The sequence below is a fragment of the Macrosteles quadrilineatus genome, unplaced genomic scaffold (genome assembly GCF_028750875.1).
Source record: "Macrosteles quadrilineatus isolate MER2022 unplaced genomic scaffold, UCM_ALF_1.0 Scaffold_4__1_contigs__length_99947679, whole genome shotgun sequence".
NCBI lineage: Eukaryota > Metazoa > Arthropoda > Insecta > Hemiptera > Cicadellidae > Macrosteles > Macrosteles quadrilineatus.
In genome coordinates, this window is record NW_026542597.1 from 2,322,120 (window position 1) to 2,345,031 (window position 22,912).

The following is a 22,912-nucleotide window of genomic DNA, read 5'->3' on the forward strand; positions in this document are numbered from 1 at the left end:
CATAAATTTAAAATTTTTAGAAAGCCTACTGAGAACAATCTCATCATCCCAGCAAATTCAAATCATCCCTGGCAACACAAAATGGCAACATTCCATTCGTATATTGATAGACTTATCAACATTCCCATGAGTAACGAAGACTTTATTGAAGAAAAGGAACATATCACAAAATTAGCAAAGAGTCATGGATACAGCAGCAAAACCGTAGAAAAAATTATAAAGAAAAAAGCAGGCATGAAAAACCAACATGTCGAGAAAGAAGAAAGAAAACATGAATTTTTATGCCTACCTTACTCAACTACATTTAACAAAGCATATAGGAAAACATTTAACAACCAAAATTATAAGTTATCATACAGAACAAGAAACAATTCATTTGATTTAATTAACAAATTTTCACAGTCATACAACAACGTATCAGACATAAAAGACAAATCTGGCATATACAAATTAAACTGTAGTTCCTGCTCAAAATTCTATATTGGCCAAACAGGACGAAATTTTCAAAGTAGATACAAAGAACATATTCAAGCAATTAAATCAAACAACAGAACTACACAAAAATCTACATTTGCAGAACACATACTTTCTACAGACCATACATACAAAAATTATAACGAAAACATTACCATACTAGACATTATTAACAAAGGAACCAAAATGAACATAAAAGAAAATTTTCACATATATAAACACTACAAAGAAGACAGAAACAACATTTTAAATATAGTACACACACAAACCACTAATCCTATATTTAACAAAATTATAAGTGTTAGAAAAACCAACAACTAAACATTCATTCACATAGGTACTAACAAAATTAACAGCAGTATTTATTCATAACATAATATTTTTGTTTGAAATTAGGTTAACACACTTGAAAATGTCCTTAGAGACGAAACATGTTGTGATTTATTAAATAAAAAAAGAATATAAAAAAAGGGTACTCATGTTATTTTACATATTATTTATTAATATATATATATATATATATATATATATATATATATATATATATACATACAAACATCCCCTTTTATACTTATAGATCATGAATAGTAAATACTAATAACAATTTAAACAGGGGTTTGTTACTAGCATTATAACATACAAGTGGTTATATGTGACCGCAATACACACACAATAGTGGTTCTCGTCAGAGGAACAATACATACAATACACAATACACAACACTGATGTGGTACAACACAATACACAATATAAGCTGGGAATATTGGGCTGAGGTTGGTCACGTCTACGTGTGTGTTTCGTAAAACTTACACCTTTCATATCCAGTTATTGTAGTAGTAAGATTTGAAATATGTTGCAGTTAATTAACAATTGTAAATTAAAAGTAAAAGATATTAGATAGTGTATTGTAATATATAAAATAATAACTAACTTTTCCAAAATGATATACAAAAATATGGATAACATATCTATATACATAATTTTTTTTATATAACCAATACAGTTGAAACAACTATTACTATCGTATTCTGGTTATAACTAAAAAGGAAGATTATTTTATTGTCAACGTTATAATTTCACCAGTAATTATGTGAGCGCGTCTGGAGCGCGGCTCTAGACGCGCGACTAGAATCGTAACAGTCGCAGGATAGGAATTGGACCTTTAAGCATTTTTAGAACGGTATAATATTTCAACGTATTTTTTATTCCTGTTTTGCAATATTAGCACCCTACTAATATTGTGCGATTTTCATTCTATCCTTCATCCCATGAGAGGCAGTATTCTTTATAATTAGATTAACATTTGCCGCTAATCCGAAAAGGTTTAGATAGACTATAAAAACAATTTTTTTCGCAGTGTAAAAGAAAACCCCTATTTCCTCGTAGAACATGACCATAAACAATTGAAATTGGGATTTTAGAGATGTTCTAAAATACTATTACAATAAGATTAAACGCAATGGATCAAAAGTAATAAAATACGAGTACTTTCGGCACAGCTGACTGTGATTCTCAGTGACACGTCGTCGCTTGTGAGTTGTGACATGATTTATGGATAACATGATGGATACGGTAGAATATCGATCATGGAGGCTGTTGCTGGGAGGACTATTTATAGGACCAGCTGATGTTGCTAAGCAACCTCCCGGCCCGCACCTGTTGATCCTTCGTCCTATAATCTGTCTTCGACACCTTAGTAAACAAAGGCAAAGGCCCATCGCTTTAAAACAATTGAAATATCTGTTGACAAATCGTTAGCATTGAATTATCCATGTCTCAATAGTCCCAATGGCTCGTAATATTGATTGAATGTATTATCAACTGAGAAATTGGCAGGTTTGAATGACAATTTTAGTAAATTCATTAAATACCCTCGTCCAAATAGTTATAAGGAACCCCCTTACCCATCTAAGTTAAACCTGTTCTTATAATCGGGAAATATCCAGAATAATTATTATGATAAATACATTTTACTACATTTTTGAAGCACAAAAAGGAACCAGAATAACAAAATATCTAGCCTCATAATCCAAAGTTAATATAAACTTTAGTTTACATTTATATACAATAGAATCATAATTGATGGCAATGCCTTAATAGTGGTCCAAAAATAAGGTATAAGAGAGTCATTCCTTGCACGACATACGCCCTAAACTTCTTCTATTAGTAAAAAAATCATATTAAAAAACCAACTCAATTATGAAAACTGGCAATTCTAGGGTAACTTTACGATAGCGTTTTTCACATAAAATACTATGTGAAACATTTTTTTTTTTTATGTAATTATGAAATTTGCGAAATGCTTGTGTTTTATTCCAAAAGTATTCGTAGTTACATAGTAAGTAGTGTTAATAGCATTTTTACTTTCTCCCCCTATACCATAGTATATGGAGAAAGTATTGTTTTCGTCAAAATTTTCGAGTTTGAGTTTTGAGTGGATATATTCGTTTTGGGCCCCCCTGGACCCAAAAAAGTGGTTTTCGAAGTGATGTCTGTGTGGGTGTGTGTGTGTGTGTGTCTGTGTGTCTGGATGTGTACAGAGCTAGGGACTGCACCTGTAGTCCGATTTCGATGAAATTTGGTATGTAGGCTCTAATCCATGGTTCTCCAGGCGTTTTTTTCATTTTTTTGAAATTTTGATTTTTAATGGGGATTTTCCTATAAAAACCCATAAAAAACGGAACAATCGAATTTTCTCAAAAATGGCCCGAACGATTTTGATAAAAATTTAGTATGTTGTAGCCCTTTAAATTCTGAACAGAATGGTACAAATCCCATTTCTGTAAAAATTACGGTTCAAAAGTTATGGCAAATTATTTTATTTCCCCATAAAAACCCCATAAAATAACGAAAAATAGGATTTTAGAAAAAAATCCGGTTTTAATTTAACATAGTATATTATGGTCCTTAAAGTTGTAATAGTTTTATCATAAAAAAAAATAATTTTTAATGGGAATTTTCCCATAAAACCCCATAAAATAACGGAAAAATTGGATTTTCACAAAAACGGCCCGAACGATTTTGATAAAAATTAGGTATGTTATAGTCCTTTATATTCTGAACAAAATGGTACAAATTCCATTTCTGTAAACACTACGGTTCAAAAGTTATTGTAAATTATGTTATTTTCCCATAAAACCCCCATAAAATAACAAAAAATAGGATTTTAGACAAAAATCCGGTTTTGATTTAACAGAGTATGTTATGATCCTTACAATTTTGATAGTTTTGTCATTTTTTAGAAAATTTTATTTTTAATGAGGATTTTCCCATAAAACCCCATAAAAAACTGGAAAAATAGGATTTTCTCAAAAATGCCCCGAACGATTTTGATAAAAATTTAGTACGTTATAGTCCTTTATATTCTAAACAAAATTATACAAATCCCATTTCTGTAAAAATTACGGTTCAAAAGTTATGGTAAATTATGTTATTTTCCCATAAAAATCCCCATAAAATAACGGAAAATCGGATTTTCCCAAAATTGGCTAGAACGATTTTGATAAAAATTTAGTATGTTATAGTCCTTTAAATTCTGAAGAAAATTGTACAAATCCCATTTCCTTATATTTACTCTCACCGCTTACTCATGAGAAAGGTTGTTGACAATCTTATGGGAGAAAGTATGTGTCAGAATGCTGATACCGTTTATTTTATTATTTTTTTTCAAAGTGTTACAAAATACGATAGTGATAAAGGGACTCAGTTTGCACTTGTTAAGTATGCGTGTGTATCCAACGAGTCCATTGTTGTTTGTAATATGAGAAAGGTTTAGCCGGCAAATGTACAACAATGAACCACCATTTATCAAGCCTAAGTGGACTAGGCACACTATAGATCATTGACACTTGTACAAATGGAATTGTTGTTTGTATTAGAAATGTTTGTAACATGAGGGAATCAAAACTCATGATGAATGATATTAGTTTATCAGTCCTACGATATGTATAATAAACAGGACTGTTAATAAAAATGATAGTCTTAGAAATAAGTTGGTGAAATTTTATGAACTCATAATTCCTTGGTTTTTAGACAGAATAATTTAGGAGAACATGAAAAGAATAAATAGCTTTATGTAATTTTGGAGTACGGTCAGGGTTACTAGAACTAACAAATTATTTCAAACATTTAATGGTAATAAGATAATTTTACCTGGTATGCAATCAATATTAGAGTTGGCTAAAAATATGCAATGTTAAAGTTGGTCGATTTATCACACCTAAGTGGACTGGAAACACATCATCGATCAAGGGACACTGTTTAATGTGTTATGTTGGGTTGGAGTGTATCGAAAATCGTGCCTCGAAATGGACTTCGTAGTAAGGAAAATACTTTTACCTACGTCCTAAACCCGAAATTAAACAAATTAATTTCTCTAAAATTTTGTTTATCGTGTTTCCATCCTTATTAAATATAGAATTTGCATTCACTAACTTTTATTGAATTTAAAAATCCTTTATTGCTCAATATACATAGTTATAGTTATTGTAATAGTAACAATCACAATAGAAGAAAAAATATTTAATTCTTATGTCTTATAAAAGCATGATGCATTGTTTAAAACACAATAACTAAACTATAACTAGCGATGAAAAACACTATGCCCTTCATATTAGAGTAGTAAATATTTTATTAGTATCATTATGGTCAAGTATGTAGTTACATATCAACTTATTGAATTGGTTCTTGTTTTTACTCTCTTTAACACTATTCGTGCTGTCGACATGTTTGAACATAAAAGTTGCATTTATTTCAATGTTAAGCAATTGCGGGAATTCCCGTCATCAGCACCCAACGTGTTAATATAGCTTGGAAGTAGATTATAAAACGTTGGTGATAATTAGAAAAAATATTTTTTTAAGGGATAAATTTGGTAGTGGAACATACATTCTACCCACATTCCTTAACGGGATACAGCTCTAGTTCATTATGTTTATATCGCATTTATTAAAGAATATTCTTAAAACCTTAAAAACGTATAAGTTCTAAAGGTCAAAATATTAAAACGTTGGAAAAGAGGGAGAGAAGGTTTAGTTTTTGTTTCATTTAATATTATTCTGACAAAGAATTTTGTAGTGTGATTATTGGTTTTAATGTTGTAAAATATGCACAACCTTAGATCTTAATCCAATTTAATTTTTAGTAAAAACAATTTTAGAGTATAAAAATTTTTTATATACATTTTTTTAATACCTTCTCTAACTATGTGCTTGTTTTTGTTTCCAATTACGAACTATCCGAACGAAGATTTGATGTATGGATTTAATTAACGTTTTTGGGCAAGACAAAATCCGCTCTTTTCTAAAATAAATATATGTTGTCATACAGGAATTTACTGAATTGAATGTCGTGTGTCTTGCTTGAAAAAAAATCCAATGTTATAGAATAATGAGTTATTTTAAATATAAATATTTGGATGATTTAATTGGAAATTTAACCGAATCCTCATAACTAATTTCTACCGAGCCATTTTTTTTAATGATCAATTTCATATTATTAATCTTTATTTTAAAAACTTTTCAAACTAACCTTGCATTAATTCAGAAGTAATTGAATTTAGGCAAAATAACACTCAGGTATATGTCCTTATAAACTACAAGTATATTTTAAAATTAAAATGTCAGCCTGATAGAATATAGTTTAGTTTGTCTTGGATGGAAGTGTTGTTTGATCGGAGAAGTTTAAATTATTCCCGGGGTTGTGAGGGGAGTGGTGGGGAGGGGAGGGCGCGAGCTGATTGGCTGAACGCAACAGGTGTGGTTGCTAGGCAACGAGATATCTCAGCTGATATCTAAACCCTTGGTGATAACAGCTTATCGAACTGGGTTTAAAGGCTGCGAGAATGCTAGTGTACACGTGTACACTAACTTTAGAACTATGCGTTATTACTGACAATGGCGGCGATTAGAATTGAGAGGGGGGGGGAGTTTAAATCTAAATATATTGTTGATACTGCGTTCTTTAAATATTATATCTTTATTCTATTTTACTAACCTCACAGGTGGTATGTCCTTGAGTATATTTTTCACTTAATAGTGAAAGATAATTACTAATCACATGTTAATGTTGTACTAGTAAGTCCTACCATATTTCATTTATCTATGGTTCTACCTACCCCTTTTAAAAATCTTAGTTTATATGTTTCATCCTCAATAATACTAGGTAAGGCCCTCAATAAAATAGTCTGCTTTGTTTTCCAGCCTCATTTTAAACCTACTTCTTTAGAAAAGTGTTAAATGTCTAGGTTTACGCCTAGCAAATATGTTTACACATTCTTCGAGTTTTATTTTGTTGGGGGTCTCTTTTTCTATATCCAGTATGGCTAAATATGATAAACGGTCATGGAGCTTTGAATTTCTTAAATAGTTTTTGATCCGTTTTAAGACACTGAAAGGCCGTTCAGCTGTTCCAGTAGACACTGAGACAGTAAAATCTATTGTAGAAGCTTATATTAGGAAAAAATAACCGATTGTGGACGTTTTCGGACTTAAATTTTTGTACCAAATTTGACACAAGCTCTTTAGGTTGGTCTGATTTAGGGGTTTTTTAAACACATGAATTTCAGAGGCTAAAGTGACACTCACATCAGAGCATGCTTCTTTGATACGAGAGTCACAAGCTTTCTTCATAGAAGAAGCCAGTAAAAGTTCAATATATAAAAAAGGCCTATGTTATAGTTTGATAAATATTTCCCAGGTGTGTACACTACAAAAAAGTAATTTACGTGTGTTTAGTTTAGCATAGTGATACATTGAAAGCAGGTCCCAAAAAAACAAGTATTATTCACTTAGAGGGTTAGGATTCAGTAAAAACTGCTTATATTAAAATAAAAAAGTAGGTACATTGTTATCTGTAATAGAAATTTTTAATACAACGGCTCATCTGCTGAAGCATAATCTCTACGTTGTTTTACTTAATCTTAGAAATCTCTTCACATTCATATCAGTATTTTGGCAACTGAACTTACAGGAAGCAGGCATAATTAGACTTAAAATTTACTTGGTCATCTTTGTCCATTAAGTAATTATGTTTCGTGTTGTACTTAATGTGAATAATGGGATAATTTCTACACCAGGAAATAGTAATCTAACCTTGTGTTAGAGCCTCATCTTGTCCGTAGGTAGGATCTATCCTTGAGCACCTCTGCCGCATACCTGCAAAACATCATGTTTTAAACATTAAACATGTTCAAGTTATATCAAACCATGTAATTTAGAACTTTTTTAAATTTCCGTTTACCCATGTAGTAAGTAGAAAACATAACTAACATGGCAAGGTGTATTACCCATAATGAAAACCTACAACAGTGTTTCGGCTAAAATTTTAAAGTTGTATTTTATGATAATTCCACCAACCCGATCAACATTCTGTGGATTTTTTTCAAATTCGTTATGTTGGTTCTGAAATGTTTTTATTGTTAAATAGACTTTTCCAACGTTTCCACCTCCAGAAATGTCGTGCAGTTTTAAACTCTAGAAACATTGGAAAAGTCCGATTAATAATTAGTAAAATTCAATGGATGTTGATGAGAAAAGAAAGGCAGGCAGGAACAAACTCTTACTCTCTGCAATGTATAAAAAAGATTTTTACACACGCGTAATTGAACAGGCTGTGTCTCAAAATTTGTAGACGTTTTACATGTTATGGTTTGAAAATCAATAGAAGTCAAATGCAAATTCTAACGGTTTCAACATAAAAGACACCAACGACTTCACTTCCTCAACAAAGAGGTTGACGATTAACATGTTATCAGGAACATGATTTACAAGTGTTAGTTAACAGTAGTTTTTAATATTATAAATGTTTTACAAATAATTAATTATCACAAGATCATCATCGTAAAGCACACCATACTGATTGTTACACTTCATTGAATTCACGCGATATGTGTTCGTGTTCGTATCTGTGTTAGTGTAAACAACTTTCAATCCTGGAATCCTGTGAAGTATCTTTATGTTGTTGTAGCCTTGTATTCACCTGATGATAACATTAATAGGTCGAAACTAGATGTGAATCAGTCAACAATTGAATTGGCAGAATTAGATATTTAAACTACTATTATTATTATTCGCAATCTGGAGGCTATTCGTACTACAATGAAAAAAAAATTCTAAACATAAATTATGTTGAGATGTTGATCATACATTTACGAAACTTTCAACCAAGTTATTCAAGTCACCATAGAAACGAATCATTGCAAAGTCAAATTGAAAATCTACAAATTTTGAAACAAAATTAAAAGGTCAGTAAAAAAATGGTCCCTAATAATGGAAAACGAGGTTTGAAACGAAAACGTTCACCAAAAAGATCTGACAGTGAAGGGCTTGAAAAAATGGCGAGACTGAAGATAGAAGAAGCTATGACTGAAGCTGTGATTCAACACTGCCCAGCTTGCAAGACACCAATTGTAAAGACCGAAGGGTGCGACAGTGTGACGTGTCCGTGCGGGGAGACGTTCTGCTACAGATGCGGTCAGGAGGTGCTGGACTGTCATTACTGCCGTATTGCTTGTAAAAATACTACATATCGAGCCGCAGGCTTGGCCATGAGAAGACTACGACGACTTTACCCAACAATTAAATTCTCCGAATGTTTATCTTTGTTCCGAAATACTAAATAAATCACAAAAATAATATGACTCTGAGTGACATGATTATAATAAGAGTTACTGTATAAGTTAATTCAATTTGTATTTAGGCCTGATATGATTTTAAAATCTCACGGTTTTGCAAATTCACTAAAAAAACAAACAGCAAAACATTTACAAAAGTAACGCTATAACATTCAAAGCCTCCGTCCCACCATGGACAAACTGTATAGAGATGCGACAATGATGGTTATAAAAGATGACAGAGTAAATTATAACCAAAGTTCAAAGAGAAGTCGTAAGCAGTGAATTTTAGATTAACTATATACATTATTGCTGTACCCGCGGGCTTTGCCCCGTTTAACTTCATAGGTGAGCTCGTTCGCATGACTCAATTACGTCCTGGCTGAAGTTTGTTCGCTACGCTCACTCACCTTTAGGTTGGAGCTCGTTCGCATGGCTCAATTACGTCCTGGCTGAAGTTTGTTCGCAACGCTCACTCACCTTTAGGTTGGAGCTCGTTCGCTGCGCTCACTTGTCAGTCAGTGAGGGCTTTGTCTTTTATATATAGATTTTTACAATGCACCTTATACCTTATACTGATTACTTTTGAATGGATTCATCCATACAAGAAGACAATTCAATCCCTTTTCGTGCGAAATCACTCGTACGCACGATGTCTTTGATTCAATGAGTTTATTGTACAAATAATGAAGCCTTCCACACACTTTTTAGTTCGAATAGTCTAACACCTTTTCAGGGTTCGGAAGGTTAGAGCATAGACTAAGGTCTCCAGTCTAAGGTTAGAGCATGCTACTTCAGGTCTAGACGCCCGGCTTCAAATCCCGCCAATCACATTCAAATATGAAATTCGCTGGTTCCGAGATCGATACTAGACCCAGAGATCTTTTTCAGTGAGCTTTTAAATAATTATCATATCCTAGAAATTTAAACGTTTGGTAGTATTAAGACCAAGGTTTTAACATTTCCATTTCCATTTTTTTTAGGTCGATGGCATCTTTTAACCTTACATTTGCCCGTCCACATAGACCACAGACCTATACGTGGAACGTATCCAGCAAAGCAAGGGGCGAGCCGGAACGGTACGAAGGTGAACAGCACTGATAAAATGTTTGCGGCAGTGACCAGGATCCTTAACCCACGACATCGCTGCCTTGGGCCCGAAGTCGCTACCAACTGAGCTACCGACTCACCTTCAGTACAGAGACGTACACAATCAAGAACAAACTAAACTAAGAAAATACTAAACAATGGTTTTTCTCTATGTGATAACCCCATATGAATGAAACTAAAAATGGCGTTACATTTAATGAATCTATAAAAAGTTACTCAGGCAGAGTAAAACTTGTAAGAAGAATATCCCTGATCATTTTTAACTAATTGTGAATTGGTTCACATTTAACATTGCTTCTTATTAGCCGCTCGCCAGTTAAGTTGTCTAAATTCAAATAGAAATCGCCAGTTTTATTATCCCAACGGTTGCCTTGGCAACACTAGCCCCAGGGAGTTAGAGATGAAGTTAAGCCGAAACCAAACTTTATTGCGGACAAATATTAAGGTTCCAGATTAGCCCACCACTTATAACGATTGTTTGAACAGTTGAAGATTAAATTGATGCACGACAGACTTGGTAGAAGGAGAATGTTATATCATTTATTATATTTACCAAATTAATTAGGAATGCGATGGCTTCAACATTTCAAATAAAAGGTATGTCAAAACACGTATGAACATTGAAAACTGTTTTTGGTAATACAACCACTCTATCAGTTTCAGGACCTGATAATATCTCGGTAGAACAGTTGTAGCTGCGTGAGGTATAAGGGAAGCAGAGAATGATCAATGAGCAACTGATAAGCCCTGATAACAACCTGCTCACGCTATCAGAGCTTCTGTATTGATTACACCTTCGATACTGTCAGGACCTGATAGTATCTCGGTAGAACAGTTGTAGCTGCGTGAGGTATAAGGGAAGCAGAGAATGATCAATGAGCAACTGATAAGCCCTGATAACAACCTGCTCACGCTATCAGAGCTTCTGTATTGATTACACATTGGATACTGTCAGGACCTGATAGTATCTCGGTAGAACAGTTGTAGCTGCGTGAGGTATAAGGGAAGCAGAGAATGATCAATGAGCAACTGATAAGCCCTGATAACAACCTGCTCACGCTATCAGAGCTTCTGTAGTGATAACACCTTCGATACTGTCAGGACCTGATAGTATCTCTGGTAGAACAGTTGTAGCTGCGTGAGGTATAAGGGAAGCAGAGAATGATCAATGAGCAACTGATAAGCCCTGATAACAACCTGCTCACGCTATCAGAGCTTCTGTATTGATTACACCTTGGATACCGTCGGCTCTTGTTAACATAAAAATTGTGTATTCTTTTGAAATATTCTTTAGTAGCTTACCTACTCATAAAATCGTCTTGTTCAATTAGCTAAGATATCGATCAAATATAAATAATATTGTTGCTTACTGATGAAGAGTTTCTTATTGAAGTAATAGTGGCTTTCAATATTATTAGTGCTTTATTGTGTTACCTTTGAACATTAACAATAAAAATAGTTGTACAATAAAACAAAAAATACGTTTTGCTTGAATTTAACGTTGAATACCACTTTCAATTAAATATTACACACAATGTGTACTTGAATACTTATAACAAGTAACAACAAATTTTAAACACAATTTATCCTACAGAATGCAATTTTGAATTTGAATTAAAATGTATAGAGTAAACGGTCGAAGTTAAAATGTTAACCTTTATATGGATACCTAGATAAACGTAGATTTCTGTATACATTTATACATAGATACAATATAATCCTTTTTGTATTGCTTATGATTGGCATTACTTAAAATAAAATAAAAAATATTGATTTGAAAAGAGATCCCTGCCGTAAACCACTATGATCTTTTCCGCTTAACCTAAAAGGCAGCGTTAAACAATGCTTTTTCCTGGCTATTTCACCCATAGAAATGTCTATTTCCCCTCTAAATTAATTAGAAAAAAAAACTGTTTTGAATAAAAGTAAAAATGCGTTACATTTAATGAAACATAATTTCTCCAACGTTGGTATGGTGTAACGTCATCATACCATTACAATTAAATGTGAAATGCATCCATCTTGTAGACGAAAATTTGAATTCAACGGTCCGGTTGAGTGGTGTTTGGTGAAACAATATTATCTAAGTAAGCAGACATTGAGGATTTAGAGTTGATAGATAAGTTTCTGAAAATTCACAGAAACTCGGACACTTCTCGGTAGTAACATTAATGTTTCTAGCTGTGATGTTCAACTTCTAAGTGGAATCTAACGGCAATTTAATCTGTATACTAAGCCTTTTTTAAAGCAAAATTATTTCGTACATAAAATCAAAACTAATATGCATTGTAGCTTTGAACAGTGTTTCTAAGTTTGTAAGCAAATAGATTCAACGTGGTTGGTTTGACAGCAAATATAATGTGAATCTATTTTAACTTTAGGATGTAGTATTGCATGAAACAGTTTTGCTATTTTAAGAGTAGTACCGTATATTAATACAAGCTGAAATGTTGGCATCCCTGTTTTATTTACTTCATTGCCGACCAGCTGATATATAAAAGAGTTGCATAGTTATCTATGAGATTTCGTGTTATTGAGAATGTGTTGTAAAAAATACCTGTTAATGACTAATTTCATATATATATGTATGACCATTGATTAATCCTTATATTTCTGTTGTATGATTTATTTGTGAAGATAAATTATCACATGTTTTAATAATGTTAAATAATGAGTAAATAAATAGTGATTGAAAAGTTGTACTGAAACTGACTACTATTCTTTTTTGACTTTGATAATTGACAATTTAATAATACCATTATAATACTCAAAATGAATGTTTTGTCGTTAAAATGTGTCCCACAGTACTCTTGTAAATATTTTATCTGCGTAAAAAACACCGTTTACTTTGTATATTGCTCAACATCGCTCGTTAGGTAATCGTATAGCATAGGAGGACGTTTAATAATTTTCTGTTAGGATACTTAGACATACTTTCTTCTTTTCCCGAGTTGATACACCATTATGAAGTTTAATTTTAGACCTGTGCAGCAAGGACAAGCATGTAATGGTAAAAATAATATTCCTTATTTACGTTTACATGTACAAATATATCTTATAGGAATTACTTATATGGTAAAAATAAAAATATGAGATATAAAATGTATTGCAATTTACATTGTTGTATCGATTGTACAAATTTCGGCAAAACAACGAAGTTATACAAATACAAATTATTGTGTTGCAGCGGTTAAATGAACACGAAATGAAAAGTCAAAGTGACATAAATAGGTTCGTTTTTCGGCTTAATAAGATGAAGTTTTCTGCTTTGCGGTCTTTTAAGCTCATATCTGAGGCTTTTATTACGTCTAACAACGCAACATTCGGAGCAGATTCAATCTAATATTGTTTGGGATCTTAAGTAAAATAGTATAGTTATGTATTTAGAAAATTATCATTTTTACTTAAAATTCATATTATACATAACAGTTGCAAAATATAACCCAAAACGTAGTAATATATTCCATGAATCTTCTAACTTATCACATATTCTTTATTTAACCACACGTTTAGAATGTAAGGTACAACAATAATCTTCACTAAAATGTATCGTTCATTCATAACTTGATATCCCCAGTCGTAATTCCGTAATTATATTGTTTCAGTGATTGGATGTAATAATTAATTGAAAATTGATATAAACATGTTTTCGATATTGTAATTCTGTTCAACTAAAACATCATGAGTTCTATAAGTAACAAGGTTTAAATGACAGGTCAATTGTGGGAATGGAAAAGGGTGCGCTCTACCTCAGCTCGGACATCTCAGCTCGGGCTTCAGTATCTATGTTGCGCCTTTGAACAGCGCCGCGAGAAGCGTTTGCAGACGTTCACGGCATGCTAGTAAAAAGCAATGAGTGGGGTTTTACAGAACAAAGAACAATCAATGCGACCCTGGCTTTAGAATTTAAAGTAATATTTCTATAATTAGTTAAAGCAGTTTAAAATTGCCGTTTTTACATTCAAGGAAAATTCTCAGGCTTTATGGTACGATATTAAACATATCGAAACCACAACAATCTAGATAATTTAATCCTCTTCAAAATGCCACCCTAACTTTGATTCTACGTTAAGTGTAGCCTTCGGAAACACGGTTGCCCCAGACCCTTGCTTTTACACAAAACGGCAGGGGTAGAGCGCAACCTTAAATCCATTTAATCATACGAAGTTGTTAGCTTGTATGCCCACGGAATCTAGTAGTATTAGTTTCAAGCCTACAGTAATTGCATTATACACAAGATCTGAGTTAGACTTAGATACCAGATATGTGTGGGCTGTATAATAATCTAGGAGTTAGCAGGCATGGGAAATAGAATTTGAATCGAATACAAGTATGGATTTCTACAAGAAAAATTATATTAATACTTTGTTAAAGAAATCTATTAGTATACTAGTATACTTCGGAGACAAAACAGGCTCTGAATACCAAGACAATTTTGCCCTTCACTTAATTTGCGTGAAGTATATTTATATATCCCATCATTTTGTTTTCAAGTTTTTTTCCGATTTCCTTTGACAAATGAAAATGTAGCAAGTAAATTTCTCTTGTGTTCAAAAACCTACTAGGATAACTAATAAGTACAAGGGTTCTTATAATTATTTGTATTCTAATCTTTGAAGTAACACTTTAACGTAGTTTTTTTAAACCAAAGCAAAACACGATGACTTTTTAGATTTGCAAAACAGCAATAGCATCGTAAATTAATTTGTAGTCTTATTTTTGTTTAATTGCAGTAAGTTTGGTGTTACTTGATCAACTGTTACTCAAAATATCTTTGTATTTAGTTTAAAGATTTGTCAAATTTTAAGCATTACATATTGAAACATATTAAGTTATGTGATATCTTATGTAATTTTTTTGTAAAATGGTGTTTGCCATTAAAATAAATGAAGAAATTATTTTTTTTTCTAACTATTTAGAGTTTTAGACTATAAAAGATTTATCTTCTGGTGAGAAATTATGTTAAACCTGATGAATAAATGAGCTCACCATGAATCATTATATTGCCACGCAGCTCAGTAACGCGTCCGTCAGTCATTTATAAAAGTTTGTTTAATTTTGGTAACTTCTTCTCTATGTTCTTTTGTAATTTTTATGTTTTAATGGTGTAAAACTTTCATCACAATGTTTCTCACGATACTTACTTGTATAAACGCGCAGTTTTAAATTCAGATAACCAATTTTATCAATAATAATAAGTTTTGTAATTAAATAATTCAAAAATAGTTATTAACCTACTCACAATTGTAACCATTTTATTATCTAACCACAACGTCTGGTAAACAATTACCTAGTGTTCTCAATAATCGTTTGCTGTTACTATTTTTCTATTGAGTTGACAAAATCTTATATTTACACTCAGGACGAGAAGTTCTTTTAACTTATTGCATGATGCTTGTTGTACCTCCTGTTTTTCTTCAAATTTTTTACGTAAAAGTCTACGGTATGGTAATTTGTTTACAAACATTATTTCCTTCAAATTAAATACCTCTAAATAGATTATAGGAGCAAGAGTATCTATATAAAATAAGATATATTTTTCGGTAAACCTGAATATTCATGCAATTAAATTATTTATATTAATATTTATTTCAGCCTATATTTATTTGGATAAGTTACTGAGCATATTTCACTTCGAGGAACCTTTAGTGCTAAAACGTGAAGAGTTTTTATTCATTACATACTTAACGAATACTGTTGATGAACTGGTTGTAATCGTATAAAACATTTCCAAAGTGTGTTCTTTTGTTGGTGCGTAATGAGCTAATTGAAGTTTATTATTAATGAACGAGCCAAGCTGACAACAGCTCGCCGTGGCAATAATTCATTGTTGCCAGTTTAACTTGGTGTGGAATTGCAGATGCTCCTCCAGCCAGTCTAACGGCTAAAGTAACCGTTTCACTGTAAAAATAGTTTCAATTTCCTCAAATAGCTTATGTGCTTCCATATACATTATATTTGGCCCTTCTAAAACGTCTGGGTGTATTAAATGTGACAGAAGTAGAATATATCTTAGAATACTACAATATTGAAAATGATTACGTTAAACAAAATTGATTATCTGTAAAATAAAAATAAAAAACTAAACATTAAAATGCCATCGATGGAATCTTTGTTGGTCAAAGATTATTCGTTAACTGTTTATAAAATAGCAATTGGATTCACATAAAAATTACGATCATAGAAATATGTATTACACTCTATTTCATAGTATTTTCCGAATCCAACAATATGTAATATTTTCACCAATATTTTGAAAAAATGTACTTAATAATAATTACTTTGAGAACACAGGCCTGTTTTATGGATACAAATGGAACCAAGAGAGATTAGTGGTTTGTGTGTTTCTTGGTGGTTAATGACGTTCAAACTTCTATGTTGTAGACTATTTCCATTATAGTATTACTGTAATCTTCTACACTTATGTTTTTTTGGTCAATCAGTTGTTTAACTAACTTTGCTTGCTTGTATAATATCCTTTGTTTTGCGTTATGTATACCTAGTTAATTAAACTTTAAATCACTGTGTTTATAAGAAATGGTAGTATCAGTCTCAAAATATCTACATACAACCAAATTTTCGGTCGACTTTGGTGATTAGTAGATGGTGTTAAATAGACTGTAAAATAGAATCTTCCCTGTGTAAAATTTAAATCACTCTCTACACTGAACAGAAGGATCAGCATTTGGCATTGTAAATCGTCCTTAAGAGAAACTTAAAATAAATTTATGTACAAATCTAAAAACTTGTTTAGATAAATATTAAGTTTATGTTAATACTATTTATCGTTTCATCTTGAAAATCCATACGATTATAATACTATTTTTGTAAACTTCTTGATTATTTTACTATGTAGGCATATTATTAAACTTAACGGTTTTGCATATTATGGGAAGGAAATATTTCTGTATTATAAAATATAAGAACTGGAGGCTTATTGGAAAAAATAAGCAAGTATAAAATGTTAAAATCGTGTTCAAATTGCTGTAAAAGTTTGTTTGTAAGAAAGGCTTTGCCCCGCATTTCATTACCTCTAAAATTAAAAATACCACTATTAAATGTTGTTAATTAACAGACCAGGTCTTCTACAGTCAGGTTGGTTAATTGCAATCTTATTTTTAAGATTGCAATGTAATTTTGTCTTAAAAGCTCTTATAAAGGATAATCCAGTAGTAAATAGTAGGTAATAAAGTTGTAGAAAATTATATTACACTTACATTTAAGCAAAAAAAATATATAGCATATTTATTAAATTTATCCTCTTGTTTAGTTTCACCGAAGTATTTTTTTTTTTTTTTTTTTTTTTTTTTTTTTTACAACTGAACAAAACCCCTTAACTACCACTCTATAATCAAAAGAGAAGAAAATACACGACTGTGCTACTAAATACTACGCATAAATTAATTCAAAAATGATTAATTAAAGATTTCTATAAAATATGTAGCATATATGTTAATATTTGTAGTTAGTCTGGACTTTAAAATGCCATTTTCATTTGGTTTGTCATTGTTAGCTCATTGTTAACACTGCTTTAAGGGTACATCACTAATTACGTCGTGTGAAATGAAATAAATTTACTGATAGAACTATGCAACTCACAATACAGCATCCTACACCTCAACTATAATACGTTCAAAAAAAAAACATCTGCAGGTATCACATTAGTTCTTCTGAAAAGCAGCATTGCAGGTAAAACATGCCAAAAGAACTTACAAACGAATTGCATTATCCTTCTAACTCTACATTACTCTTTGCGTGCAATCCATCTAATGTCAGTATGTCTGCATCTAATGTAGCATTTTAATATGTATTGCAAACTTGTGCTTCTTTTTTGATATTCAAAATTATATAATTTAAAAATTTACAATAGTTAAGTTATTAAATACCTCGTACACTGTAAAATATTCCAGCACAAATCTAATATGTATTTTTTCATTGCTAATTTAAATTATGGGAAAAGTTGAAAAGTCCTAAACATAAACAACATATCCTTACTCTTTAGATGATGAGTTTCATACGCACGTAGTGGCCTTATGAATGCTATGAATGGCCTTATGCCAATGACCACACCAACATATATATATTGGTTGGTATATTCAGTCCGCCAGTAGCGACAATTACAAGCTAATATCCGAGCCACAAATGACGTTGACGTTAGTTACTGACTAGTCTGGTCGTTTAATTGACGTCACAACCAATAACTGTGGTTACTTTTCCTACGGGAGATAATGATTTTTTTATGATGATTAATGGCAAAATTTGCAATCCTGGAGTATAGTCATAAATGTTTGGATCGTAAGGTCGAAATTTAAGATTTGTAAAATTTTTAAATGGCCAAAACCCGCTTTAGGTATAAATGGACATGATAAGTAAGTAAGGTTATTAATGTTGTCTTTGTAGGTTCATTGTCCACGTAGGCTTGAACAACGTGAATATTTCTAGATTTTATCATAAATCGATAAGCATAGGTATAATCAAGCTAAACATCTACAAACTGTAATATCTTTACTTAATATCCATTAATAAATTGGATATTTGTCGTATCCATAACCAAATCCAAAACATAAGATTCTACTCAATCCTGTTATGAAAACCAAATACTTCAACCTCATTGCCGAGTTATGTTACTGAATTTCAACACCACGTCGCAGCACTGCTTCACTTGCAGGAAAGGTTTTAATCACTGAAAGGTTGGCAACGCGAGAGGGTCTGCATTTACTTTGAGCGTTCAGGCGTGACAACCGTGTACACAGCATGGCTTTTATCATTGACTATATATACCTGTCAATGCTTATATTCATTTTTAAAGTGGTTTTACACGATGAAGCCATCTACCCATAACATAAAGCTAATATTGCTAAGTCTTACTGGTTTAAAAAAGTTATTACTCTTAAAATATTTTGTGGCAATTATTTTTATGAGCGAGGTTTACCAGTGATTTAAATTTGCTTGGTGGATATCATTAATAAGGTTTTCCAAATCATACAGGGTGTCCCAGACCACCCAGCCGGCTTCTATAGCTCTAATATGAAAGCAAATAAAAACCTGATTGCAACTGGAGCCCCACTATTTTGACCCCAAGGAGTTCAGTTAAAATTATTTTTAAACTCAATAAAGCACCCCAAGGGGCAGATTTGGGGGGTGGGTGTGGTTTTTGGAAAATGTTCAAATGTAAAGGAGGGTCGTGTTGTACCTCAAATTTAAAGTTCTTCAGCGGCCTTCGAGTCCTGAGTATTTTTTATGGAAAATGTTATAATTTTTTCTTATGCCTATTTACAAGGTGTTCGAAAACGTAAAAAAATATACCTTTGAACTACTTTTCACTGCAAAGAGCTGGAATTTCGTAGGGGTTCAAATTTTGATAACACTTTAATTGCTAAATTAGCTATAAAAAAACTATGGTTTCAACCCTTTCCCTGACTTTTTACTTATGCTACGCATTTTCAAACTTGTTTAAGTTTCAAAAGCTGTTATCTCAAAAATTTCAAAAGGCAATCATGGGTTTCATTACAAACCACATTGCATCTCTAAAGTTAGCTACAATTCTTTCATTTAATGTTTTATGGTATCGATTAAAATAATTATGTCTAAAAAAATAAAATATTACTGTACCCAGATTGTTAAATTTGGAATATTAATAAAGGAAAGAACACAACTGCAAATATTCATAGTTATTTTACAATTCCATACCTACAACTTAAATATAAAATTTCGACTTCAAATTAATTTAAATAATATATGTAATAGAATATGAGTATTGTTAAAGTAAAAAAGTAATTGAAACATGGCTTTGATATAATATCTAAAATTGGTTACAGTCTTTTACTAAGTAGTTTTCCATTTGCAGTTACAAGCTACTAAGGGCCGGCGCGCACTATCCCGACCACGACCACGACCACGACTCCGACTGGTCGCATACGACCAGTTTTATAATAGGAATAAATGGAACAGCGCGCACTGGTCGACTGGTCGGACCCTGGTCGGGCCCTGGTCGCACGACAAAAATTTTCCAGTTTGGTCGGGCCCGACCCGCTGGTCGTTGCAGCCAAACATAGCACACAAAGTAATGGGACGACGCGCACTACCTCCGACTTGCCTCCGACCCGACCAGTACACCACTCAACCCCCAGTATTCCTAGATCAATCAAACGGTAAGCACTAGTTTTTTGCGCCGGTCTGTGAAGTGACTCATTTGGTAAAATGTCGCAGGATTTTTACACTTTTGAAACCTGTCTTCATATTGACGTAGCTCTTCATAAAATGTTGCAAAATGCCCTTTCAGACCTAACAGTTAACATTGGATATACCCAGTATAGTGTCTTCTTCCGCTTAACGTACTTACAATACAAATGCACCATAACAACTACTTCTTCAACAATCATCTTGACACTAAAGTTTGTAAAACATTCGTTGCCTTGGTCAGGTCGTGGTCGGGTCGTGCTCTGGTCGCATGGTGAATGACAACCACTGGTCGGGCATTTGGTCGTGGTCGTGGTCGTGGTCGGGATAGTGCGCGCCCGGCCTAAATTACATCACAAATGAGATCATTTCTCTACTGGTCCTTCAAAGGCCTCCTCCGAGGCCGACCCTTTACATCTTGATGGTCTAATATTGGATGAAAATGTTAAAGCACCTTTCACTTTTTCGGTTACAATCAATAAAGCAATTATTTCTTAATCAAAATGTTTGGAAATCCACATTTGCATGACATGTAATAGCGTAGGTAATTTATAAATATATATTTTTATACCTCTTAAAATACACCAAATACGCGTGTTTTTATCTTTGTAATTAATTTTGATATTAATTATTCCAAAAATGTTAGCAATTATCATTCATATTTGGTTCAAAATCACTTGTCAAATTTCTATTATCCAGAACTTTAACACTATTGTAATTCAAAATTGAGCTTAGAAACTATGGAAAATTGTAGGCAATAGTGTATGTTGTAAATGAGATAGGAAATTTTAACGTCAACAACTTAAGGCATAATATGCATAGTAAGTTGAGTAATTAAGTGTATAGGTTACTAAAATAATTAAGTAATTAAGTGTATGTAGGTTTTGGTATTGAATACTCAAGTCAACCGGGACCCCTGCGTTAATGAAAGGACAATTTTCAATACCGTAGAGTTTTTATTGCTGCTTCTAATCCCATTTTAAGTCAAACAAAAATTAGCCTCTTTTAAATTTGCTTAGTTAAATAACTACCCATAAATACCTAATTAACTATGTATTAAAGGCATGATCCCTACAAACCAAAGACAATGACCTTCAAATAAAGGGTGATTAACCAATCACTTATAAGGACGTATTTAAGCGTTCAGCGGTAAAAAAGGTTAATTATAGATTAAGTATGTTAGTGTATGTGATGAGTTAGTGGTTAGACAGTGGGGAGACCACATGTTACAAGAGCACTAACAAGCTTTCAAAGGTAAACCACACAAACATACTAAACTGCTCGGGTTAATTTAAATGCTTATAGCGAACAAGAGTTCAATGTGGTTTTAGATTTTCGTTATGCTAATCAATAGCATCTAGAAAGTGTAAAAAACTACTTCTTACAATTATAGACCTACTGAAAAAATTTCAAATAATCAAAATTTCTAACTATTTTTGATAGCTCCAAATAGATTGTTATTACTCGTTTGGTCCTTCAAATGCACTAAAATATTTCTCTACAGCCCTTAAATTCTCTGTTACCTATTGTAAGCTTGGAAGATAATTTATTTTAAGCCCTTGATACAGTGGCACCATGAAAAATCAATATTGATATTCACAACTTCCTAGTCAACACTAGCCAATACACGAACATGTGTAAATTTATCGTACCATGAGAATGATGAGACAAGAGGCAGAGCAGCAGAAAGTCAATACATTTTGCACGCGAACCACCTTGTGAGTTGTAGCAGAATGTCTGGATGGCGATGTGATAAAAGAACTGATAATCAATTAGTACGCATGTTTCTTGATTTGGGGCTATTTTTGCTATCTAAGATTACATATTATGTGTGTTACTAATTTTTTTGTATTTATGAATTACAAAAGAAATATAAACTAATTAAATAGTCTACACCAAAACTTTTAAAACGTGTTTGTTAAATTTATGGTCAAATGTATATAAAAGTATAACATATTTCATGATCTTATGTTTATCATCGTCATTGTTATTTAGGATAAAGAAGAGTTACACTTTTTTCCTAATTTAATCCAAGTAACCTCAAAAACACCTTTCATCACAATTTCTCATTCTGCCAGAATGTCAAGTATTTTCTGGGATTAATATAGTAGCTAAACTATCAAGAAATATAATATGTAGGAATTGAGTGTAAAATTATTAACTTTACTGAATTTTATTTTATTTAAATGGTTTAAACTGCTTAAAACTTTGTAATTGTTTATAAATCTCACCTATGCAACTTCTGGCACCACAATTATTTCAACTCATGCTTTCGTTCCCAGAAAACCCTAAATATACTAAATTAGTTCAGTGTATTAACTTCAAAACTATATCTAACGTATAAATAACGTATTTTACAGTGACCGGGATTTTTTGACTGGTAGTCACAACTTGTAAATAGTCTTACTAATGTTAAATACCTAAGAAGTTGTGTATTTTAGTTTTACTCCAGTTCATTTTAGTTTATTTTTGCATAGGTAACACTAATTGTATTTGGTTGATTTGGCTAAATAAATGACTTATGACTTATCTCTAGTT

The 22,912-nt window shown here is 32.2% G+C and overlaps 1 protein-coding gene across 5 annotated transcripts in view; it reads right to left on the reverse strand.

Moving 5' to 3' along the window:
• LOC128991937 (voltage-dependent calcium channel type A subunit alpha-1-like) overlaps window positions 1-22,912 on the reverse strand; it is a 392,598-nt gene that overhangs the window by 292,137 nt on the left and 77,549 nt on the right. For all 5 annotated transcript variants that reach the window (XM_054415233.1, XM_054415232.1, XM_054415230.1 and 2 more), the window contains exon 2: window positions 7,566-7,628. The gene's annotated coding sequence lies outside the window, so the exon portion shown is untranslated. The remainder of the gene's footprint in view (window positions 1-7,565; window positions 7,629-22,912) is intronic.